This window comes from Cryptomeria japonica, chromosome 10 (genome assembly GCF_030272615.1).
Source record: "Cryptomeria japonica chromosome 10, Sugi_1.0, whole genome shotgun sequence".
Classification (NCBI taxonomy): Eukaryota; Viridiplantae; Streptophyta; class Pinopsida; order Cupressales; family Cupressaceae; genus Cryptomeria; species Cryptomeria japonica.
The window spans coordinates 888,295,019-888,304,619 of NC_081414.1; the positions used below are offsets into that span (position 1 = coordinate 888,295,019).

The 9,601-nt window shown below is 34.7% G+C and overlaps 1 long non-coding RNA gene across 1 annotated transcript; it reads left to right on the top strand.

Moving 5' to 3' along the window:
* Positions 1-354: 354 nt before the first annotated feature.
* Positions 355-2,355, top strand: LOC131072287 (uncharacterized). The gene is made up of 3 exons (XR_009359244.1): positions 355-724; positions 890-1,023; positions 2,112-2,355. It is a non-coding gene; the product is annotated as an uncharacterized LOC131072287 (long non-coding RNA).
* The last annotated feature ends 7,246 nt before the right edge of the window (positions 2,356-9,601 follow it).

Below are 9,601 nucleotides of genomic sequence, written 5' to 3' on the forward strand. Positions count from 1 at the left end.
ATTTGTTATATGAATTCATATTTGGCTATGTATTATGGAGAAGTTACTCATTTTTTATGCTACCATGCATTTGCCGGTCTGTGATTGGCTTTGCAGGAGACTTGCAGACGGATTCCCAAAGAGAACACTCAACAATCTAGATTTTGTCAGACTTTGCAATCTGTGCGTCTACTCAAAAGTAGACATGGTAGTTGTAGGCAAGAGAAGGCGCAAATATTCAAGTTGAAGGTGTGAAAACCTATACAAGTAATCAATGATCTTGATAGTTGGCAATTACGATTTTAACTATATTGACAAGATGACATAGTGACAGGTTTTGCATGCAGAGAAGACAAATGGCATCAACAGGGGTGTTCTTCTGAAGTGCATCCTCCACCTTTCCAAATTCCACACCCACCAATATTTGTATCATCACTCACCATTGCAGAACCTTCTCACTTCTGCCTATAGCCACGAACAAGTCCTTCCAACAATCAACTCATGCATGCCATGGTCGCACTTCTGGGTGGCAGATCTCTTGTTGGTAAGAACAATGCAACATCCCATTCTGAAGAGAATGTTAGAGACGAGCATGGGCTCATAGTTTCCAAAATACCAGTTCTGCGTGACGTTCTTTGTGTCGAGGACAATGGCATAGGTGCCCTAGTTGCTGGCGAGGAAGTAGTCCTTGTCCAGATCCACCGCGGTCTTGGGAAGTTTTTAAACTTGTAGAAAATTGCTCAAGGTTTATAACTTATTTTCTAGCATTTTTTCTTTAATCTGGAAAATTCTATGGACTGTAGATTCATCATAGCTTTACGATTTTATTTTAGATATCTGTTGAGAGTGGTGGCATGGGAATTTGGTTAGTTTTATTCAAAATTAAATCGGCTAGTTCTGTACTTCACAGGCACAAGAAAGGTAATCAATGCTTGCCTTGCATGCAAAGTCAAGAAGCTTATTTATGAAAGCTCTCCAAGCATTGTCTGTGATGGAATCCATGAAATCATAAATGGGGATAAATTCTTACCATATTCTGATAAGGTATATATTTTTAACTGTAACAAAATCTTAAATAGACTTCTTTTTGATACGTTACTTTAGTCTATTATGTCTTTTTAGAAAGGAGCATTACACATACAATGTAGGATGAACTGTGCAACATGATTAGCCTTTGGAACTCCTATTTATTGTTTTAATTTGACTATAGCATAATGATATTTATTTTGAGATGAAAGCAAAAGAAGAGGCAATGATTTTGAAATCAAATGGCATAGATGGTCTTTTAACATGCGCTTTGCGTCCAAGTGTTATATTTGGTCCACGGGACAAGTTGGTTGTACTATCAATCAATCAACTTTCATAAATGCAAAGGTGAAGTAGTAGTACTGAATTTACAGATCTCAGTAACAACTAATTCAAAAAAATATACCCAATCAGAAGGAAAAAAATAATTCTTTTAACCTTAAACAGTCTATGAAATAAAAACTTTAGCATTCAATATTTTGTTAAATATAAGTCCAGGTAAACTGTAAAGTAAAACATTTGACCATTAATAAGATTTTGTGTCGCTAACTACTGTGTATATCACATAAGCATTAAGTAGATCACTAAAATTCTGACTAGAAGTGGCAGACAATCAAAAATCAGTTTCAACATTTTTACTTTTTCCCATTTAGATAGAAAGAATCTCTAATCGAATAAAAATTTCTACCAAATTTTGTAAGTTACAAAAATGTTGATAAGGAAACAAGCTTTATTTCAATTTTACATTGTCTATACAAGGATTGGGTGTAATGCCCAATATATTGCTACTTGAATTCATGTGTTGTATTTATATGTAAGATTAATCTTGTATAGCTCTTTCACCTTCATCATTTTCTTTGTAACCTTGGGAAGCTAATGGATTAATTGCAAATTTTGGATTCAATGATTTGCTTATATGCAGTAGAGTAATGCATCTTGTATAAATTGTATATTATATTTAAATTGGTAGATTAGAATCGAGACAAATGTGATGTTGTCACATGCTAGTTATACCTTGTTTAAATTACATTCGGTTGGTTATTAAATCATGTGCTTCAACTATTTATATCATGCAAGTACACTTGACATGTTAATCGATTGTGCAGGTACAAGGTTTAAGCTACCAATGCTTAATTTGAAGGTGGAAAAATGGTATGCTTGGCATTGTAAACCTGTCTTGCTCCATGTGGAATAATAAGATGTATGATATCAAAGCCTATGAAACCTTGAAACCCTATCCAAATCATGTCCAATTCTGGATCCCCATTTGTATATAATAATAGTGTGTCTTCATTCCTTCTGTGTGGTTATTTTGCATGTCCATTTTTTTTACTATTTATGGAAATGATTAAATAATCTAGTCAAATGGTGAAAAACAAATGATTTATTACAAAAGAAGTTTGGAATTGAAATTAGATAACTAAAAGTGTTGAAAAAAATTATTTTCACTTTAATTATGCAAAAATAAAGGGGTTCATATGTGTATATGTCTTAGGAATGCTTTTCGATTATTAAAAAGGCAAAGATGATTATATTGGGCATGATAAAGTGAGTTACAAAATATTGAATTTTAATTTCAAAAATATATCCTTAAGAGTTTTGATTTTCAAAAAGAAGAAAATGATTATTGTTTTAGGTTTTCTCTTTCTCTTATAGGCAAACGGGAGTTCATTTCTCTCTATATTGTCAAGACACAGAACTGAAATATATAGGTAAAAATCAAGCTTCTAGGAGATAAGTTTGAGAAGTAAGAATTTGGAATTTTCCATCTTTATCCACTTGTGGTTTTCTTATTTTGGTGTTTCTTGTCACAATATCCTCAACATTCCCATGATCTACAGTAACAAGGTATATTCCACCGAATTGTTCTATTGCATGAAGAATCATCTGTAAAGGTAATGCTTTACAATGCAAACATTAGTTCAAACATAGAATAACAAAAAATATTCTTCTTATTAGTAACACTCCTCCAATTCTCAAATATAATCTGACTAGTACTCGATTGTGCAAAAGTATTGGCAAAAAGTATCAATAGAACTGGTTCTCCATCCTATCACATTCATTTCATACAACACTGAAACTATCCAAGCCAACACAAGTTCTAACTTTTTATCCAATAAATGTTTAACGATTTTCTCAAAAATTAGAGAAAATCATGATTTACAAGAGAAAAAATAAGATTAGGGTTGGGGTTAGAGCTTTCAAAAAATTATAATCTTTTGCAGGATATCACCAAAATTCAGAAATCACAATGTAATGTGGCAACTTGAAAGGGGGATGCATAGAATTGTCCCCAAAATCTATGCAAAAGGGGAACAGAAGGAATACATAGAATTCACAAATAATTAAAAGACTAGAAGTCACACCTATGAGTCAAACTACTTACCTAATTTAGATATCAAACCATTCTTAACCCCAAATTTAATATTAAAGTTATTTTCTCTTTCTCTTTTATCCTTTTAACTTCTATTAGGAATCGCGTCCACCCTTCTTATTTTCTCCTCTCGTAACATTTTTGAAAGTGGTGTCAAAGTCTCATATTGCTCTTTTTACAAACCTATTAGAGGTCATTTGGCATGCGAATTCTACCACCTTAATCTCCTTTTCCAAAACTGCCCTATCAACTTTAGCAGGAACTACGCTGCACTGCAGCCCTTGTTTAAGAGGCTAACTTCACTATAGACTTTTTGTCAAAGGCTACCATCGATATCAATCAAAGTACCATCCCAAACAAGATCAAGAGATGGATTGGACTTCATGACATAACAAAGAAAGATTGTGATAATGAGATATGAGCACTCATAAGCACATGGGATGTCAGACTGTTTGCCTTCATGTTGACATTTTCATAATTAGTTCTGTCAAATGGAGTACATGAAATCCCTTCTCAAGATACCTTAACAATATTGTTTGATGACACTATATTTGGGTCAGACTCCCAACCCAGTCAAAAACTAAGTTTAAATATCATTCAAATAAAACAATGGCAAGCACCTTTGCCATTGCAAGCTCAAATGAGACAGATCATTATTCATCAGCGATGTAGAATGTGATTGCAACATTGAAGAGGTCTCAGAACAACTCAAAGAAATCTTCAAGATTATTGGCATTGTTGAAGAAATCATGGTAAGGATGATCATTAGTGAGAAGACTCTTGAGAAAGTGCACACACACAATTGTGATCTACTGGCAACACCATTGCCAGTAGAATGGTTCACATTGCATACCAAAAGAGCTATCAAAGAATGGTTCACATAGCATACCAAAAACCTACTATCACTGCCTTGAAGAGATTGAAGAAATACTTGGTAGTAGGACAGATTGGAGACGTGGTCTGTATAGAGGCAGTAGAAAAATATCAAGAACTCTCACAAGCCATGAACTTAGTGAAAGAAGGCCTCACCAAGAATAATATGGAAACCTATTCTTCTTCATGTAATTTTACCAAAAGTTGTTGACTCTTGCACAGATTGAGAAAACACAGAAAGCCATAAAGGGCATCTAAATTTTTATATTCTCTCCTTGCTAACAGGGAGATAGTGTAATCTATTTTTTTCATATAACAAAATGGGAGCTACTTGCTCTAGAAGAAGTTTGCCAATTTTTTTTTTTAAATGATTATTAATTAATATTATAATCATAAAAAATAATTAAGCAATGAACTTCACTATAATGTAAATCTAATTTTAAATAATATTATATTATATTTATTTTATTATATATTACATATTATACATAATTACTATTCTTTTTAGATAGAAGGCATTACACCTATAATATATACAATTATGACAATATAGACAATACAACAAAAAAACATGGTAATTTAAAAGTCTTGTAATATTGTTCCTTTCAACAATAGATTTGCAAAATTGAGCCTTTTAGATATTACTCAATTGAATCACCATAGAAAAATAGGACTGTTAGGATTCCCATAGATATTGAGAGGGGGGGGGGGGTGTGTGAATCAGTATCTAACTGGTTTGATGAATTTCTTAACTTAAAACATGTAGAGCAAATTAAAACTATGTACCGGTAAACAAAAAGTAAAGCAATAAACAGAGATAAAAGCAACCACATGAAAAAAACACCATAACACAAAGGTTTAACGAGGAAATCCGGTGTGGGAAAAACCTCAGTGGGATTTGTGACCCATAATATTCACTTACTGGCCAATAAGAGAATATTACTGCTACAAGAGGGGCCTGCACATGCAGGAAGGCCAAGTGCCTAGAGCTCACTGCTCAAATACAAAATAGGAAGTCTCACTGACTTACAAAATGGATTATATAAATCCAGTGTCTTGTACTGCTTCAAAATAGCATCTATAATGCCAGATACAGTATCGGTTTCTGCTCTGCTTCTTACATAAACCCTTAACCTATAATTCACATAATAGGTCTGCCTTATTTCTCCTAATTACATTTTTCCATACTTACTTAAATGTTCTACAATGATCTCTTATATATATGAGTCATTTTACAATGTTACCAAGTCAGCTTATAATAATAATAAACAAAATATATTACAACAAAAATCCTGTCGGCCTCTGTGCCGGTATGCTTCCTTTCATTGGCCGTGCCGGTGGTCTGAGTGCCGGTGTAGAGTCTAATCTTGCTAGTGCCGGTGGATTGCCTTGCCGGTGTCATAGGATTGTAAGGTTGCCATCAATGAAAAAACCTTCAATCACCAACAATGTCTCATTGGAGTGTTCATTTGCCAACAATCTCCCCCTTTGGCATTGATGGCAACACTCATGAGAAAATTCAAAAAGTGTATCCGAAAATTGAAGTCCAAAAATGTGTATACCAAAAGTGTGTGAACTCCCCCTGAGAAGATGAGTCTTTTGCTAATTATTTTCTCATACTACTACTCCCCCTTTGGCATCAATGACAAAGGTTGTCAAAGTGTCAATGGAGTGTGGTTTCCTATCTCAACCTTGTAACTGGGTGGTTACAATTTGAAAAAGATCTGCCAAAACCAAATTTAGGCTTTCAAGAAACTTTTTACTGTCTTTTATTGCTACCTCTGTTCTTTGAACTGTACCGGTGAGGTGTTGCATTTGCTCTGCCGGTGTTTTCTGTCCTTGTACTAATGCATCAAATATTTCTTTCTTTAAGGATGCTAGATAGTCCAGTTTTGGACTTAGTCTTAATTTCAGATCCTTAGCCTTACTTTTTATTCTCTCCTTTTCTCTTTCTAGCTTTAGTAATTCTTCTTCAAAACCTATTATCTTTTGCTCAAAAATTGATAATGTATCAGATGAATCAATAAAATTGTCAGCAAGTTTATTAATTTCTTCCTGTATCTTGCTCATTTTCTTGTCTATGTCAATTGTCAAAAAGTTAGTCTTGCAAATGTCTCTGTAAAGTCTTGAATTCCTTCAATGTGCTACATAGTTCCGGTAGAAGTGTGTCAAACTGCCTTGTACACTTCTTTATTTGTTCGTCAAAGAATTTTTGTTTTTCCATTTCTAACCTCTCTTTGAATGCTTCCTCCTTTATTTGCTCAACTGCCACTGTGATGTCAGTAATATACATAGATAGAGTGTCGAGTTGACTCAAAGAATCCTTATTATCTACATTGCATTTTGGAGCTGTCATCTTCAAAATTGGAATTGTGTCATCTATAGCTTTATATGCCTGTGAACTACAATATGTTATTTTCTTTATAGAATCTAAAAGAACTTCAGTTACATTTGTTGATTTAAATCCTACAGAGGAGGAACCAACATTCTGAATTCTGCCAGTGGGGGAAATAACCTTGCTTGTAGTGACCTCTAGTAGGTTAGTCTGTGTTTCCATTTCCTTAAGCAAAGGTTTTTGTTGCTCTCTTGTTGCCGGTGGCACTATTTCCACATGAACCTATTGCTATTTTGGAGCCTGTTGCTCTACTTGTTTCTCTGTTTGTTGATTTGTTTGTGTTTCTGTTTGAGTCTCTGCCTGTTGCCCTGTGTTATCATCTGCCTCTTTTCCTTTGGTGTTATCAGTGTTATCAGTTATTGGTGGGTCACTAGCCATATCTGTCTTACCAGTTGTGTCCTTGTCTATCATAATGTTGACTTTCTGAGTATCAACATCAACTGTGTATAGTACCTTAGAATTAGGATTTGTATCCTCTTGTGATACATCCATACTCTCATCTGCCGGTTGATCTTCAGTTGTTGCTATCGGTGGAGTAATCAGAGGTGGTGGGGATAAATTATCTCTTATTTTGATGCTTGGAGGTCCACCAACCTTTCCTTTTCCCTTATCCTTGTCTTTCTGATATACCTTGATTGGTTTAGGGTTTCTATACTCTTCCTGTTTTTCCTTCTCAACAAGGAATATATCCCATGCATTTTTAGTTTCCTCTGTAACCTCATTTACTCTTCCAACCATTAGTGCAATATGCCGATGTTCAGTAGAGAATACTGACCGGTTAGCCTCTGCAATTAGATCATCTATCTCCTTCAGTGAGTTAACTGGGTAGACAACAAGTAATTTTTCAACTTTTTTTTTCTTGTCAAGCTCTACAATAGCTTGTCTTCTTGCTTCCAGTCTCTTGAATAGTTCATTTGGTAGTTCATCTACAACTTGCATCAAGAACTTCTTGTAGATATACAAGTGTAAAATAACAATGTTTTCAACTTTCTCTTTGTCATCAACTGATAATGTATCATATAATTTTTTGATGTTCTTAAGCTTTCCTTCCTCTGTTATTTCATCCAGTAGTTTGTCAATTGGGGCAATGTTTTGTTTAGTTTTCTTCTTGGGTGTTAACTTTTTCTTCTTTGCCGGTGGCCTTACTGCCTGTTGTTTTTGTCTGGTTGTTCTAGGCAAAGGTGTTGATACTGGTGAAGGTTCCCTTTTTCTTACAACTCTTTTAAATGTTGTTGGCATATCATTCTCTGAAGAAGTTGCTACTAGTGAAAGGTGAGTTACAAGTTGTAATGTTTCTAACTCATCTTCAGTGATACCGGTTTGTTTGAGTGCATCTTCTTTGATAGCCTTAGCCTGCCTTGAACCTCTCCTCACAGTTGCTTCTACTTTCTTCACTCTCTTCTTGGATTGAATTTGACTTTCAATGGTTTCCGCACTACCAAATACTTCTTCCTTAGGTTCCTTGGGTGCTTCCAGAAGGGCTTTTGCATATGTTTCAATTATGTGATCATCGGTCTCATAACCCATTTCAGTAACCCAAATTGTTCTTGGGATAACTGCTTCCATCCAGATCTCATCCTTCTTAATCACAAAGCATATATCATCCTTATATTTGTTAACAATTTCTTGTGACAGTCTGACTCTTGTGTTCATTCTGGCCTTTAATGTTTGAAAATACTCATTAATATTCTTCTCTTTGTTTTCACCTATGTTGTTCAATAAGTCAGATAACTGTTTGCCTACTGGTATGTCAAATCCAAGGTTCTTGTTACCTATACCGGGCACCTGTTTGGTTATATGTAGCATTAAGCATACAAGTAAATTGCCAAATCTAAATTTCCCTTTCTTATCCTTCTTGATCTTTCCTAGATTATCAATCAATTCATCCTTTAGCCATTCACATACATCAATTTTCAAATTATCCTTAACCATGTCATGAGCACTTTTTATGCATAAGCTGGAAACTAAGTTAAGTCTGTTTGCATGAGTTACTTTGTAACCTAGAATCATGCTAATGAATCTCACATTTATGTCAGTTACATCATTAACCCTCAAAGATCTTTTGTTGGATGTTGCACCTGTTAGGTTCATTACCAGGTCATTTGAGACCTTCTTTGTCTTGTTTGGTCTGTTACCAGTGGAAGGTAACCCTGTTACAACTTTCACAACTTCCTTGGTAATTTTATGAACTGAATCTAGCCAAAAGAATTCACCATGTACCCTGCTCAATACTATCCTAATGACTTCCTTAGGGAAATCCAAAATGCTAAGGATTTCAGTGAATCCTAGTGTTTCAATAATTTTGTGTTCAGGTTTCACATTACCTGAATCATCACATATGACAGTCTTGTACATGTTTTTGATTTCCTCATCACCTAATTCTTCTATATGGCAATGGATGTACATTCTAGGATCTTCTTCAAAAACTACTCCTTTGGGGATTTGGGAAAATGCACCAACATTATCATCCTTTTTAGCTATCTCGGGAACTAGCTGAAATACGGGCCTAGGGTGTTTGATTACTTCCACTACAGTAGGGTTTGCTATGAATTCAGGTATAGAAGAGGATGCCATGATTATAAATACCTTTTTCTACCTTTGGAAAGATTGATTTCTGAATTGTTTTGCTTCTTAGCTTGAAATGCCTTAGCTCTGGAGATTTCGCGCTCTTCGAATGTTTGAATTCTCAGTGAAGTGAAATGGAGCCAAAAACACTAATTTATAATGTTAATTTGCCATCTACCACATTTAATGCATGCCAGTTAAGTACTTAACTTTGTCTGCCGATATATAAGTAATTTCAACTTCTTACCATCAACTAAGGGAATAATAGCATATGTTTCAATTGATTGCCAAACCCTCAAGGGAATTTTCTTCAATTAGATGAAGAGTCTTCTGTCGGTGGAGTGATACTCTGTTCTGCCGGTGGAGGAGTATTCCTGTCAACATTCAGT